The sequence below is a fragment of the Hippopotamus amphibius genome, chromosome 12 (genome assembly GCF_030028045.1).
Source record: "Hippopotamus amphibius kiboko isolate mHipAmp2 chromosome 12, mHipAmp2.hap2, whole genome shotgun sequence".
NCBI classification, from domain to species: Eukaryota; Metazoa; Chordata; class Mammalia; order Artiodactyla; family Hippopotamidae; genus Hippopotamus; species Hippopotamus amphibius.
In genome coordinates, this window is record NC_080197.1 from 42,294,484 (window position 1) to 42,308,458 (window position 13,975).

A 13,975-nucleotide genomic window follows, 5' to 3' on the forward strand; every position below is an offset into this window, starting at 1 on the left:
AACACTGCACATTTTAAATGAACTCATACAAAATAAAAGTTATATTAAACATATGATTTCCACTGGGGGAGGTTGGTTAGGCAAAAGGGGGTGGCAAATTGGAACAAATAAATAAAATAAGAAAAGAGACATGGAGGGATCAGTGATTATCCTGTGCTTTGAGTGGAGCTCCTGATAAATTCAACCCCCTTCAGCTGAGTCCCCATCAAGAAAAGACTCAAGATGATACAAAAATAACACAAAGTTTCATCTGGATTTGAATCCAAAGTAAAGCAGTCATGTAAAAAGACTTCTCGAATGTAGAAGATTGTGATTTATCATGAAGGTAATATGACATAGCCTCACTGTTTAACTCTAGTAAATATTGAAAGCAATCCACAGATATCAAAAGAGAAATAATATAGTGAGACAAATGGAAATGGAAATGCAACAAACCAACGTTTAGGGGATGAAACAAACTTAGATCTAAGAAAGAAGTCTTTAGGATAAATGCCTATATTAAGAAAAAAGCAAGATTGCAAATAAACTAAGCTTATACCTCAAGGGACTAGACAAAGAAGAATGAACCAAGCCCCAGGTTAGAAGAAGGAAAGAAATAACAAAATCAGAGCAGAAATAAACAAGATAAAGATTAAGAAAATGATAGAAAATGTCAGTGAAACTAAGAGCTGTTTTTATTTTTTAAAGGTAAGCAAAATTGACAAACCTTTAGCTAGATTAACTAAAAAAAGAAGAGATGTCTTAATCAATAAAATTATAAATTAAGTAGGAACTATTACAACTGATATCACAGAAATACAAAGGATCAAAGAGACTACTAGGAACAACTATACACCAACAACTTTGATAACTTAGAACTAAATATCACCTCTAGAGAGTCTCCATTTTTGGGGAGAAAATAATGCCTAAATAAGTATCATTGGCGGTGTGGTCTGAGGACCACTGCTGACCAGTGAATTTTCATCACAGAAGTCATTTGTGCTGCAGCATCTAAGTGGAAGGCCTTGTCTTACTGAACGAGGTGTAGACTAGGTTGGGTACTGAGGAATTCATTAGATGACACACAAAAGGCAGGACTGCATAATTGTTGAACACAAGTAGGGTCATGTTCTGCAATAATTATTCAGATTAAGGAGTTTGTGACAGATTGTAAATCAAGTACTATTTTCTTCATTGAAAGAGCTTTATTGTAAAAAAAGAAAAATCCAGTTGAACTGAAAAATCCAGTATGCTTAGAAAAAAGTAAAACATATGAATTCCGTAAAGGCTAATAATTAAAGATTATTTTCTTTTGCAGGAGGTAATGTGGAAGATGATTATAAGCAAGTGTCCATGGAGGTTCATGTACACAGAGGAGGTTTGAATCCTGGAATGAACTCAGTGTTCCTGAAAGGTAAGCAACCAGTTTGATTCTGACTTTAAGGATGGAATTGGAAAGTCTTGCTTATTTGCGTAATACATTGGGCATTTCATTGTTCTTAATATTGCCTTTAAAGGAAAAAATTCAACATGTCTTTCCATGGCAGATAAGATTGAAAGGCAGAAGCCCAGGTTAGACACTTGAAAGAATCATCTAGTCTGCAGGCTAATTCCAGGACTGAACAATGGGGCCCCTTCTGTGTCTTTCCTGGACTGGTCCTAGTTCTGGCCTCTGGGGACACGGGAACATCACAGCGCCCTCTGCCAAGGCTCTGTCCCTTGTCTCCATCTAATCTCCTTAGACCCCATCTCCTGTTCTCCACACATCACTGCTACACTGATCCCTAGGGTCTAGCCTCGGAACTCCCCTCCCCATGTCCAAGCCCCTCCGGCTTTCTCCCTGAGGCAGGATTGCTCACCTAGAGGCTCTGTTTCTCCCAGCACCTGCTCATCACATCTGCACATCTGGGCTGTCAACTCTTGAGCAGTCAGTAACATTGTGTGTGGGGTGGACACAGTAGTTGAGGCTGGTTTACTGTCGTCATGGAAACCCCAGCAGAGTGTGAGGTAAGGCGCTTCAAAGGTTTGGGGTCAAAATCTGGAGAGCAAATTCAGAGCTGCACTGTGGCCCCAAGTCTTCGACCCAAACCCAGTATTTGTAGACAGCCCTTCTGCTTGGCTTCTCAGACCCAGTTCATCCTGCATCCTGGGGATGAGCCCCCATATTGGCTCCTGAAATCTTGGGACGTGTAGTTCCACCCTGGACAGATGGGGGTGAGATGGCGAGAGGGAGGCAAGAGCTGGAAGGAGGCAACTGTTGCTGGGTGGGGCTCTCTCGAGCAGGGGCAGCAGGAGGGGACTTCCTGGGATGGAATCCCACATCAGGGAGGGGGAGTGTGAGGTCACAAGAGTCTCACTGTAACCCACCCGGAGTAGGGCTGGGGATTGGCCAGACAAGCACCAGGGGTTGATAAAAGGCGGTTGCCTTGGCCTGAGCCCAGCAGAGAGGCTGGACGTGGAGGGATGGTGTGCTGGTTCCTGCTCCTCCTCCTGGTCCTCTTCACCATGACCTCCATCACATGGTGCTCTCTCCAAGACCCCCACGCCTGCATCCTCTCCCAGGTGTCAAGACTACGGTCTGCAGCTTTACCCACACTCTCTCCCTCAGCTTCTCTTGGTTCCCCACTGCACTGGGATTTCCTGATACTTTGCCTGGCACCAGCCCCTCCATCCAGCATCTTTGGCTTATTAGCTGATACCCTCCTGTGCATCCTGTCCACATGGACACATAAGAAGCTTCGAGGTCTCAATGACTATGATGGGATGGCCATTTGAGTTTCCTGGATCACTATGCAGATGAGATCTGTGTCCTATCAGATGTCATTTTGAAGATGTGGCTGAGGAAGAAATAAGTTACCAAGAACCCGTATGCAAGGGTACCACAAAGACACAGAAGCCTGCAGAAGCTGCTAGAAAGAAAGGCCCTTGTAATCCCACGGTAGGGATAGCACAAGTGGAAAAGCTGCATGAAGTTCAAGCTTATTTCTGACCGTAGCAGATGTTGTGGATGACACCATTTCTTCTTTGGAAGCCTAATAAGCCAGTTTAAATTTATTGGCCAGTGTGGACATGAATAATCACAATATGTGAATTTTCGCTTAACTAGCACCATGGCAAACACTTCTTGCTGCACCTACAAACTCCAGCAAGTAAAAGAGCCTGTGGCCAGGCTGCATCTCTGTCCCTCCTCCCCATCTCATTGTGGTTCCTTCTTTCTGTCTTTAGTTGTAGAAGATATTTTCTGCTAGTCTTCAGATTGTCTTCATTGATAGTTGCTCTGTAAGTAGCTGTATTTTTGGTGCACTTGTGGGAGGAAGTGAGGTTGAGGTCTTCCTAATCCACCATTTTAGCTCCTCCTTAGGCTTGTGTTTTGAGCTGCATGGTTTTCTATTTTCTCACTGTAAAAGATTCAGTGTCTTCCTGGTACTGAGTGGCAATAGCTCAAGGTCATAAGCAGTGAATCACAACAGATTTCATTGAGTGTTTTCTTGTAGCCTGTGATTGTTCTCTTCAATAGCCTGCTGCTGGGTTCTACTTGCTCACTTCACTCTATCAAAGGGGAAGAAAAGATTTCTCCAACACTTGGCACTGTGGACAATTTCTCAGAAGACTTCCAAAATCTGCTGATGGCTGCGGCTCCTCTTTCCCACGTGATGGGGGACTCTCGGGCAGGTGCCCCGGGCAGTCTATAAATCTTGTGCTGCAGTCCTGGAGATGCGGTGCCACCCGTGCCAAGCACCATGGAGCTGGAGTTGGCTCCCCACATGCTCTGGGACAGTCTGCTCCATGCCCAGGCCTGCCTCTGCTGGCAGATCTCAGTGTGGCTCTCCCCTGCCTGGCTCCAACTCGACAGCAGAGCCTGGGGAAGAAAAGCCTTCCAAACTTTATTTTTAAATTTTTTAAAATTTATTTATTTTTGGCTGCATTGGGTCTTCGTTGCTGTGTGCAGGCTTTCTTTAGTTGTGGTGAGTGGGGATTACTCTTCATTGCGTTGTGCAGTCTTCTCATTGCGGTAGCTTCTCTTGTTACACGGGCTCTAGGTGCACAGGCTTCAGTAGTTACGGCACATGGGCTCAGTAGTTATGGCTTGTGGGCTCTAGAGCACAGGCTCAGTAGTTGTGGTGTACGGGCATAGTTGCTCTGCAGCATGTGGGATCTTCCCGGACCAGGGATCGAAACCATGTCCCCTGTATTGGCAGGTGGATTCTTAACCACTGCGCCACCAGGGAAGTCCCAAAGCCTTCCACATTTTAGATAAGATTTTTTAAGCCACCCAATCATAGAACTGACTCCACTTCCTGACAGCATCCACTGCAGAGCAAAGATTCAATTCCTTGAACTTTCCCCTAGGCCACCTAACCTCAAGCCCAGATCCTATAGTCTAGAAACTTGCTACCTTTATCTTGCTTTTAATGAGAGACCCCAAAGTTCTCCATGGTGTTTCCCCTGTTTTAATGAGCAATGTAATCAACTTGTTCAACCACAGGTCTCTTCCTGGTGGTCACTGGCTGGAGAGCATTGATGACGTAGAATGAAGAACACTTCTAGGGATACATCCCTGGAAATCTGGTTAGAGACACACTTCCAAGGACTGTGGTTTAAACAAAAATTGAAATTACCACCAAAGAAGATAACTTCAAGTCCCAAGGTCAGGTTGTGACCTCCCACTGACTGAACTGCTTATTTTAGTTTACAGTCAGCCCTCTGTAGTTGTGGGTTTCACATCTGTGGAGTCAACCAATCATGGGTTAAAAATATTTGAAAAAAATTCCAGGAAATTTTAAAAAGCAAATCTTGAATTTGCTGCATGCTGACAATTATTTATATAGTATTTACATTGTATTTAAATACCCTTGAACAATACAGGCTTGATAAATACCTACTATAGTACTACGGGGATTTGCAGATATGGTGGGGTGACTGTAAAATTATACTCAGATTTTCGACTGTGTGGGTTTTAGTGCCCCTGACCTCTGCATTTTTCAGGGGTCAACTATACAAGCCTTTACATTGTATTAGGTATTATAAATAATTTAGAGATGATTTAGAGTTTACAAGAGGACATGTATACGTTGTATGCAAGTATTACACCATTTTATACGAGGGACTTGAGCATCTGTGGTATTTGGTAACCATGGGGGTCCCAGAACGAATCCCCCTGGAATACCAAGGGATGACCGTATTTGCTTATGCAAATAGTTAACATTAACAGTTTAGAATATTATGATGGAAACCTGGTTAGAGACACACTTTTAAAAAATATTTTTACTTATAAAAGCTTCATGTGATTCTGATGCAGAGCTCAGGTTGGGAAACCCTTGTCTGTGTCAATGGGACTGAGGTGAGGAGGGTCTGGATTTCATTACAACTTTGAAGGAGGTGGTCCTTACAAAAACACTTCACCCACCATCTCCCTGAGCCCTAGGATAGTGCCTTGGGGTTAGATGGGACCCCTAAGGCTCAGAGAAATCATTTGCTCTAAATCAGAGTAGTTGGTAAATCATAGTAAAAATGAAAAGAACTAGCATATACCTAGCACTTACGGTACTGAACATTGTTCTGAATCTTTGGGACTTTAACCTCACAGCAACCCAGAGGCAGGTCCTGTTCCTGGCATGAATTACCAAGGAGAAGACTGATTTACAGAGAGATGCACGAAACTTGCCCCAGGTCGCTGAGCTGGGAGGCAGTACCAGGCATCAAACTGGGGCACTCGTGTCCAGGGTCCACTGACTTACACACCACAGTCCTCATCCCAGCGAGACGCTGGCCCTTCCCTCTCCTTCCACAGACAGCGCTTTCAGCTTGGCTCACACTCAGCTCCTCTCTTGCATTCTGTTCTCGGGAAGCAGCAGGACACGGTGAGGGCAGTGAGTGGCATGGGAAATTGTCCCGTTCAGCCTCAGCAAAGTCTCCTTCAAAACGTGACGTTTCTCCTGGATGCCAAATTCTCTTTCACACAGAGTTCCGAGAGGAGAGCAAGGCTGAAGGCAAAGGTGACTTGCAGACCTGATTTGTTGCTGGTGGAGCCTGAAGCTGCTGTGAACCTAACTGAGTTTCTCACCCACTTATCGATATGCCCCCAGGGGAAGCGGAACAAGCCGCCTACTTTCCTCCTCCGCCCATGGAAGTTACCCTGGGGTTGATTCCTGGACTGTGTCAGCAGAAGCTCATTCCCCTGTGGTTTTTAGAGTTTTCCGAGGCCCTGAGCCCCCAGTGGAAGATGCACGAATAGTGCCGTGACTATTCATAAGCCATCAGCATCCTAACAACATATTTTTCTCCGTAAAACAGTGATTTTTCAGAGAAAAATTGATACCACATGTAACCAAAATCCAGTCCTCACTGCCATCTCCTCCCTTTCCTCGGAGTTGATCATGATTTTGACGGTATGCCTCCTAGAGCATGGCATTTGAATACCTTTTTACACAACTCTGTCCTGTAAATATACCAACGTGTCTCCCGTTTTACAGGCATGCACATCAAAGACCTCACATTTCCTGTCCTTCCCAGGCCTACTTTTCTCAGGATGCCCCACCTCTGTGGGTATTTTATCCCCACAGATCAGCTCCAGGAAAGGGTGGAGAATGTTTCCTTTGGATTGTATTTTCCAATATTTTGCAAGCATTGCAGCTCATTTGTATGGAAATTACTGGTTGCCATCACTCTGGCGGCCCGAGGGCACAGCAAGAGGCAAGCAGAGGCCTGAGCTGCTTGTCCTCATGGAGGGGCGGGAGCCCAGGATGCCTCTGGCCACTGCTAGACTTCTTGCAACAGGCTGCATTTCTCGGGAGGAAACAGGCCTGGGCAGCAGAGACACTTTCTCAAGGTCTCACACTGTCTCAGCGGAACAGGTCTCAGAGCGCCTGGCTCCTGACGCCTGGCCCAGGGCTCCCTGCACCGACTTTGATGTTGGGGCCTAGGCCAGAGACAGCAGCACTTGTTTCTTTTCTTTTTTTAAATTGAAGTATAGGTGATTTACAATGTTGTGTTAGTTTCAGGTGAACAGGCAAGTGATTTAAAGTATATATCCTCTTTTATAGATTCTTTTCCATTTCAGGTTATTACAAGATATTGAATCTAGTTCCCTGTGCTATACAGCAGGTCCTTATTGTTTATTTTGTATATAGTAATGTGTATATGTTAATCCCAAACTCCTAATTTACCCCTCCTCCACTTTTCCCTTTGGTAACTGTAAGTTTGTTTTCTATGCCTGAGTCTATTTCTGTTTTGTAAATAAGTTCATTTGTATCATTTTAAAAATATTCCACATATAGGTGATACATATGGCATTTGTCTTTCTCTTTCTGATTTACTTCACTTAGTATGATAATCTCTAAATCCATCCAGGTTGCTGCAAATGGCATTATTTCATTCCTTTTTATGGCTGAGTAGTATTCCATTGTGTACACACCACATCTTCTCTACCCATTCCTCTGTGGATTGATACTTGGGTTGCTTCCATGTCTAGGCTCTTGTGAATAGTGCTGCTGCTATGAACATAGGGGTGCATGTATTTTTTTCAAATTAGAGTTTTCATCTTTTGGGGATATATGCCCAGGAGTGGAATTGCTGGATCATATGGTAACTCTATTTTTAATTTTTTGAGGAACCTCCATACTGTTTTCCATAGTGGCTGTGTCAATTTACATTCAAGGGTTCCCTTTTCTCCACACCCTGTCCAGCATTTATTATTTATAGACTTTCTGATGAGGGCCATTTTAACTGGTGTGAGTTGGTACCTTATCTTGGTTTTGATTTACATTTCTCTAATAATTAGCGATGTTGAGCATCTTTTCACGTGCCTGTTGGCCATCTGGATGTCTTCTTTAGAGAAATGTCTATTTAGGTCTCCTCTTCCTCCAGCAAAAGGCAGCAGGTAAGTTGGTGGTTTCCTTGTTCGGCTTCACAGAATCTCTTTAGCCCTCCCTTGGGGACACAACTGGACCGTTTTCTCACCCAGACCCTGGCAGACAGGCAAGTGTCCGAAGTTCAGGTTCTTCACTCCAGGCCCTAGAATTCAGCCCAAATTATTGATCTCAGCCATGAGCATTGCGTTCAAGGAAGGTAGACGCTCCTCATACCCAGGGCAAAGAAAAGCTGCATTTTTCTTTGCTTGTTTTAGCCTTTTCTGTGATGTGGCAATAATGTGATTCTAGGAGCTCCTGCAGGCATCTCGCACAAACAGGGAAGGTTCTGTTGACACTTTGGGGGGGGGGGGGGGAACGGGAGACAAGAGGGAAAGCCATTTTCATTCGCAAGCGCATTGCGGAGATGCTGAGCCCACCCTGGAGTCGCCTCCGCGCACCTGTTTGGAGGCAGGCGCAGGGCGTCCTCCCCGCGGGTCAGGGCAAGGGGTCCCCTGCCTGCGCAGGAAGCGCGGCGAATGCGCTCCACCGCCCCTTGGCCTCCGGGCTCGGGAAGCCTTGGGAAGGAAGGGCGGCTCCTCCGGAGGCTGCAAACTGAGGAGGGCAGAGGCTCTTTGAAGAGCGCAGAGTTCAAGGCAATGGTGGTAGTTTACTTATTGTCCTGATCCAGAGGTGCTTCATCTGCTCTGTGTCAAAAAGCAAAATGAAGATGAAGGGAAGGGAAAGGAAAGGAAGGAAGAGTCGGTTAAGGCGCCGAAAAAATGCAGACAATTGGCTAAGCTTAGCCTGACACCTTGTGGCTGAGCCAGAAAAAGGAGGTTCACTAAGAAATTAATGGTGTAGTTGGGGCATCTCTCTCTCTGTGTGTGTGTGTGTGTGTGTGTGTGTGTGTGTGTATGCGTGTGTTGACAGGGGAGGCATGAGTTCTGAGAACATGAAACTTGAACCTTTTAAATTTCACCTTCATTTTTCTCCATTTCTCTTTTTTATTAGATGTCATACTTCTTCAATAGTCTTTTTCAGTATAGCTATAAGAAAGATAATATTTTAAGTGTAATGACTACACACAAACTTACTTCTGGCTAATGATGAATAATTATTATGAGTAATTCTGCTTCAGATGAATAAGCTGTTACATGATATCAACTGATGACTCCTTCCTTTAAATGGTCAATACAATGCAATAGACTTGAATGATTCATGTTGTTTTCTAACTAGAAGTTTAAAAAATATGCCTCACGCATAACCTTCTCTATGGGTAGGATGTGTCTGCATTTTACCTCGTGGAGGTCAAGTGATGCCTGAGGTCGCATAGCCAGCAAGTGGCAGAGGTGGCCTTGACCCCAGATCCCACAGACCCTGGAGCCCAGAGTGGAGCTAATGGCTATCACTTCCTTCTAATGGGTAGGATGATAAGTGAGGTCCCCCCTTGTCACATTTAATGTTTGAAACCACCCTGAAAGGTACACATTGTCACGCTCTTTTTCAAATGAGGAAGCAGAAACTGAGAGCCACGGACGTTGGTTCTGTTGGGATCTGAACCGTGTCCTGTTTCCAGAGCCTGTTCTTCTCATCTGCCTGCACATTTAGCAATTAACCATCCTCAGTTGCCTTTCTCCCCACACCTTCCTCCCTAACTTTTATACACCTCTCCTATATCCCTGGACTGTAAGAAATTGTTGTTAGCCTTTGATGCTATGGTCCTCCTTGAAATATGGATTGATAAAGAATTATTATTTTTTCCCAGGAACATTTGCATTATAATAGATATGGAACTTCTGAACACAGAAAGCCTTTGGGATAAAAGGATCATGTCAGACTGCAAGAAATATATGAGGTGAGGATGTTTGGGGGCATGTAAACAAAGACCTTCTTTACATAACCTTGCAAAGACAGTCTTGTCTTCAGCAGCCTAGGGCTTCCAGACATCAGGTGACATATCTGGTATAATTGAAAATCCAACTGGAGGCAAACTCTTGTTTACTCAGCATCCTGGATGGATTTATCACCAGACCAATGCAAATGCCAACTGTGAGGAGCTGGAAGCTGACCCCAAGCAAACAGAAGGTTCTTTTTACTCCCATCATTGTGAAAAACAATGTCTTTTTAATGCCAAAAGACAAGGGGACAGAACATTTTACTTCCCATTAACTTGTAGTTTCAATTTTTCCTAAAATAAAATTGAAAACCAATGGCCAGTTAGCTGGTATATATACAGTATTTGCCTTCAGCATAGAACGACAGTCTGGGCATACTTATTAAGGGCCAACAAGATTTTGAACCCAATTCCAGTGAAGTGGGTTTTCCCCCGCACTAAGGAATTCTCTGACACCACCTGGGTGTCTTACAGCTCAATTCTGACACTACTTACCTGGAAACAGCATCCTGAGGGGAAGGGCTCAGTCCCACAAGACTGCCCACCACTTCGGATGCTAATTGTAAGTTCAGGTTGTCGCCTGTTCTTCTGACCAACAGAGTCCCACAACCCCTTCCCCTCCTTTGGTTCAATTAATTTGCTAGAGCCGCTCATGGAACTCACAAAAACAATGTACTCACTAGATTACTGGTTTATTACAAATTAAAAGATATAAATTAACAACCAGGGAAAGAGATGCATTAGGGCAAAATCTGAGGAGAAAGTCTTGGAGCTTCTGTGCCTGACGCTGTCCTCAAATTTTTACATGTTCACCAACCTGGAAGCTCTCTGAGCCCTGTCCTTTTGGGTTTTTATGGAGACCTCATTACAAAGGCACTATTGATTAAATCATTGGCCATTGGTGATTAAATTCAATCTCCAGCCCTTCTCCCCTCTCTGGAAATCAGAGAGTGGGACTGAAAGTTCTAACCCTCTAATCACGATTGGTCCTCCTAGCAACCATTCCCCATCCTTAGGCACAACAATGACTGTGCCTTTTTCCAACCACCTTTCCCTGTGCTCCCCATAGTCCAGAACACCCTGCTTCTTTGTTCTTTATCCTATAAATACCCTGAACCCTTCACCTTCAGGGAGGCAGATTTGAGATTGGTTCTCCCATCTCCTCACTGGCTGCCTTGTGAATAAATCCTCTCTTTGCTGCAGACCTCGGCGTCTCAGTGTTTGGGTTTGCTGCATGTCTGGGTGACATTTGTATGCAGGTATCCTGTACCATGGGAGGCCTTCTTTCTTTTATCATCCAGTGGTCCCAAGTGGGAGCCCTCTTTGGGTGTGAGCAGGTATTTCTGAGAACACTGGGGGGCATGGGAATATTCCATGGGTCCACTTGTGCCCCCAGCAGCTCATATTCCATATGGAGGCTTATTCTCCCCCACCTGCTTCTGCTCTCCCAGGTCTGTGGCCGCCTTTTCTTCTTTGTGTGTAGTTATTCTCTGTGAAAGGGAAATGGAGCCCCCAGACCATGAAGGAAGCAAGTCTCAGCCTGGATGGGTTTGACCTGATGACGTCATCCAGAACATCTGACAGACTTTTCCCTAGAGTAACTTGTGGTTCCTTAAGGACAAATATTTTCTGACTGGAGTCAGAGTCAATCACCATTCTCCTCAGACAGCTTTCACAGCCTTGCGGCTTTTTGTCTTTATAAGCCTCGACTTTCTCACTTCCTTGGAACACTCTTTTGGTTTTACCTGAATCTGTGTCTCCCAAATTGCAATTCTTAAGACCCCAAATAAACTCTTTTCTTATTTGCAGCATCCTGCATTATTAGCATGGTTGTTATTTGGGGTTGATATCTATATGGTCCTTTTTTTTTTTTTCTGGCTACGTAGGGTCTTCGTTGCTGCATGTGGGCTTTCTCTAGTTGCAGCAAATGGGGGCTACTCTTTGTTGCGGTGCATGGCCTTCTCAGTGCGGGGGCTTCTCTGGTTGTGGAGCATGGGCTCTAGGCATGCAGGCTCAGTAGTTGCAGTACATGGGCTCAGTAGTTGTGGTGCACAGGCTTAGTTTCTCTGCGGCACATGGGATTTTCCCAGACCAGGGATGCAATGTCCCTTGCAATGGCAGGTGGATTCTTAACCACTGCACCGCCATCACCAGGGGAGTCCCCTACCTGGTCCATTTTGACAAAGAATGTGGACAAGGATGATTCCTCAAAGAACAATTCACACATGCCTTTTAGGTTCAACAGACCTTACTGATGATGCTTGAAGATAATATAAGGAAATCACACTGCAGAAAAGGGAAACGGAGACTACTGTTGCAGAAATCGGTCTGTGGAGAAACCAAGCACCACACTTGGAGGGTTGGAGAACTCAGGTTTATTAAGCCAGCAGCCCCAGATGAGCCCCAAACGAGCTAACGCTCCAAAGTTCTGGGCCCTGAGCTCAGGGTGAGCTTTACTTTTATAGGGGTCAGTGTACATGGTTACAGTTAGCATGGGTAGATTGGTTACTTGGTTTACAGAGCACAGAAGTTTCCAAGCAGAAACTTACAAGAGCAGGTGCATAACAGTCCACATTTAGCAAAACTATGGTTACATTTGATTGCTAGGTCCTCCTGTTTTTGTTTTTCCTTTGCAGCAAGCATATTTTACAGAAGCAGAACAAGCATGGAGTTATTTTTAGCTGAGTTCAAGGTTCTAATTTTCCTCTTCAATACCAGATATGCTTTTCCTAGAATTCAGCAACTTACTTCTTCTCTGGGACCCTTCCTGCCTGCCATTTCAAGAGTCCAAGTTTTCAGGATTCTCCAGAGTGCAGACCTCCAACCCAGACCTCTGATCCCTTACCAGGAAACAAAATATCAATTCACATCATAATAACCTCTAAGGGGAGCACTGTTCTGGGAGGAGAGCTGCTTTCTAAACAGCACACTGCTTTCCCAGAAGCGCATCTTATTTCCGTATCTTAACCTGTTGAGTGTTTCTCCAGGGCATTGGAGTGTTTGGTTACCATCTGAATGACTTGCCTCCTCCAAAAAGCAAACAAGTTTGCCCCCAATAGGCATTTCATTTCTACCTTTAAATCCACAAAAAAGACAGGCTTAAAATGTGTTTTGTTTTGTTTTCAAATTCTAGCTCTCTATTGGTTGGTGGCAAATAGAAGAAGTGCTCTAGGCCTCCAAGTGAAGATAGCAAAATATAGCCCACAAGGGCGCTGTAAGGTTAAAATAAGGTGAGTATTCAAAAGCATTTTGCAAACTATAAAACACTGTATAAATGAAAGCTACTAATGTCCCTCTTTTGTTTTCAGACTTACTTGATCCAGTGCTTCTGAAGTTGATGAAATAGAGTTTGTTAGTTACCAAGTTTGGTTCTGTTACATGCAGGCATGTTGGGAAATGTGCCACAATTACTTTTTGTGTATTTTGTATTAATGAATTTTGTATCTCATGAGATTAGCATTTTGAAATAAATGAGCATGCTTTTTGATTCTATGTTTCTGTGTGTATGACTTCTTCTTCCTCTTCCTCCTTTTCCTAAGGGAGTTTTGCTTTTGGTCTCTTGCTTTTTTCTCCTTTTTTTCTTCAAAGCAGGGGAATGAATAGATTTCGGGGTAGGGGAGTAAGGAAAACAGAATAGGATTAGTATTCTTATAGCAAATATTTAAAGAGAAAAAATATTCAGCTCTTGACATGAAATCCAGGGTCCCCCTCACCCTTCCCACTAGGCAAGAATCTTGAAAACCAGGATTTTGAAGGCCAGAAAGTATTTTCTAACTTTGAAGGAATCTGATTTTCTTCCAAAGTAAAGAAGATACCCATTTTGTTACAACCACTGGGATAGTGAAGAGGAAAATTAGAACCTTGAACTCAGCTAAAAATAACTCCATGCTTGTTCTGCTTCTGTAAAATATGCTTGCTGCAAAGGAAAAACAAAAACAGGAGGACCTAGCAATCAAATGTAACCATAGTTTTGCTAAATGTGGACTGTTATGCACCTGCTCTTGTAAGTTTCTGCTTGGAAACTTCTGTGCTCTGTAAACCAAGTAACCAATCTACCCATGCTAACTGTAACCATGTACACTGACCCCTATAAAAGTAAAGCTCACCCTGAGCTCAGGGCCCAGAACTTTGGAGCGTTAGCTCGTTTGGGGCTCATCTGGGGCCGCTGGCTTAATAAACCTGAGTTCTCCAACCCTCCAAGTGTGGTGCTTGGTTTCTCGACGGACCAATTTCTGCAACATTTCTGGAGGCC

General features: G+C 44.2%; 1 long non-coding RNA gene across 2 annotated transcripts; it reads left to right on the top strand.

Annotated features, from left to right (window-relative positions):
* Nucleotides 1-1,154: 1,154 nt before the first annotated feature.
* LOC130833776 (uncharacterized) lies at nucleotides 1,155-13,654 on the top strand. Of its 2 annotated transcripts, XR_009048549.1 has the most exons (5): nucleotides 1,155-1,393; nucleotides 4,466-9,251; nucleotides 9,595-9,684; nucleotides 12,857-12,953; nucleotides 13,032-13,654. It is a non-coding gene; the product is annotated as an uncharacterized LOC130833776 (long non-coding RNA). The 2 variants fall into 2 exon arrangements; XR_009048548.1 differs by having other exon boundaries at nucleotides 1,155-9,251.
* Nucleotides 13,655-13,975: the final 321 nt, after the last annotated feature.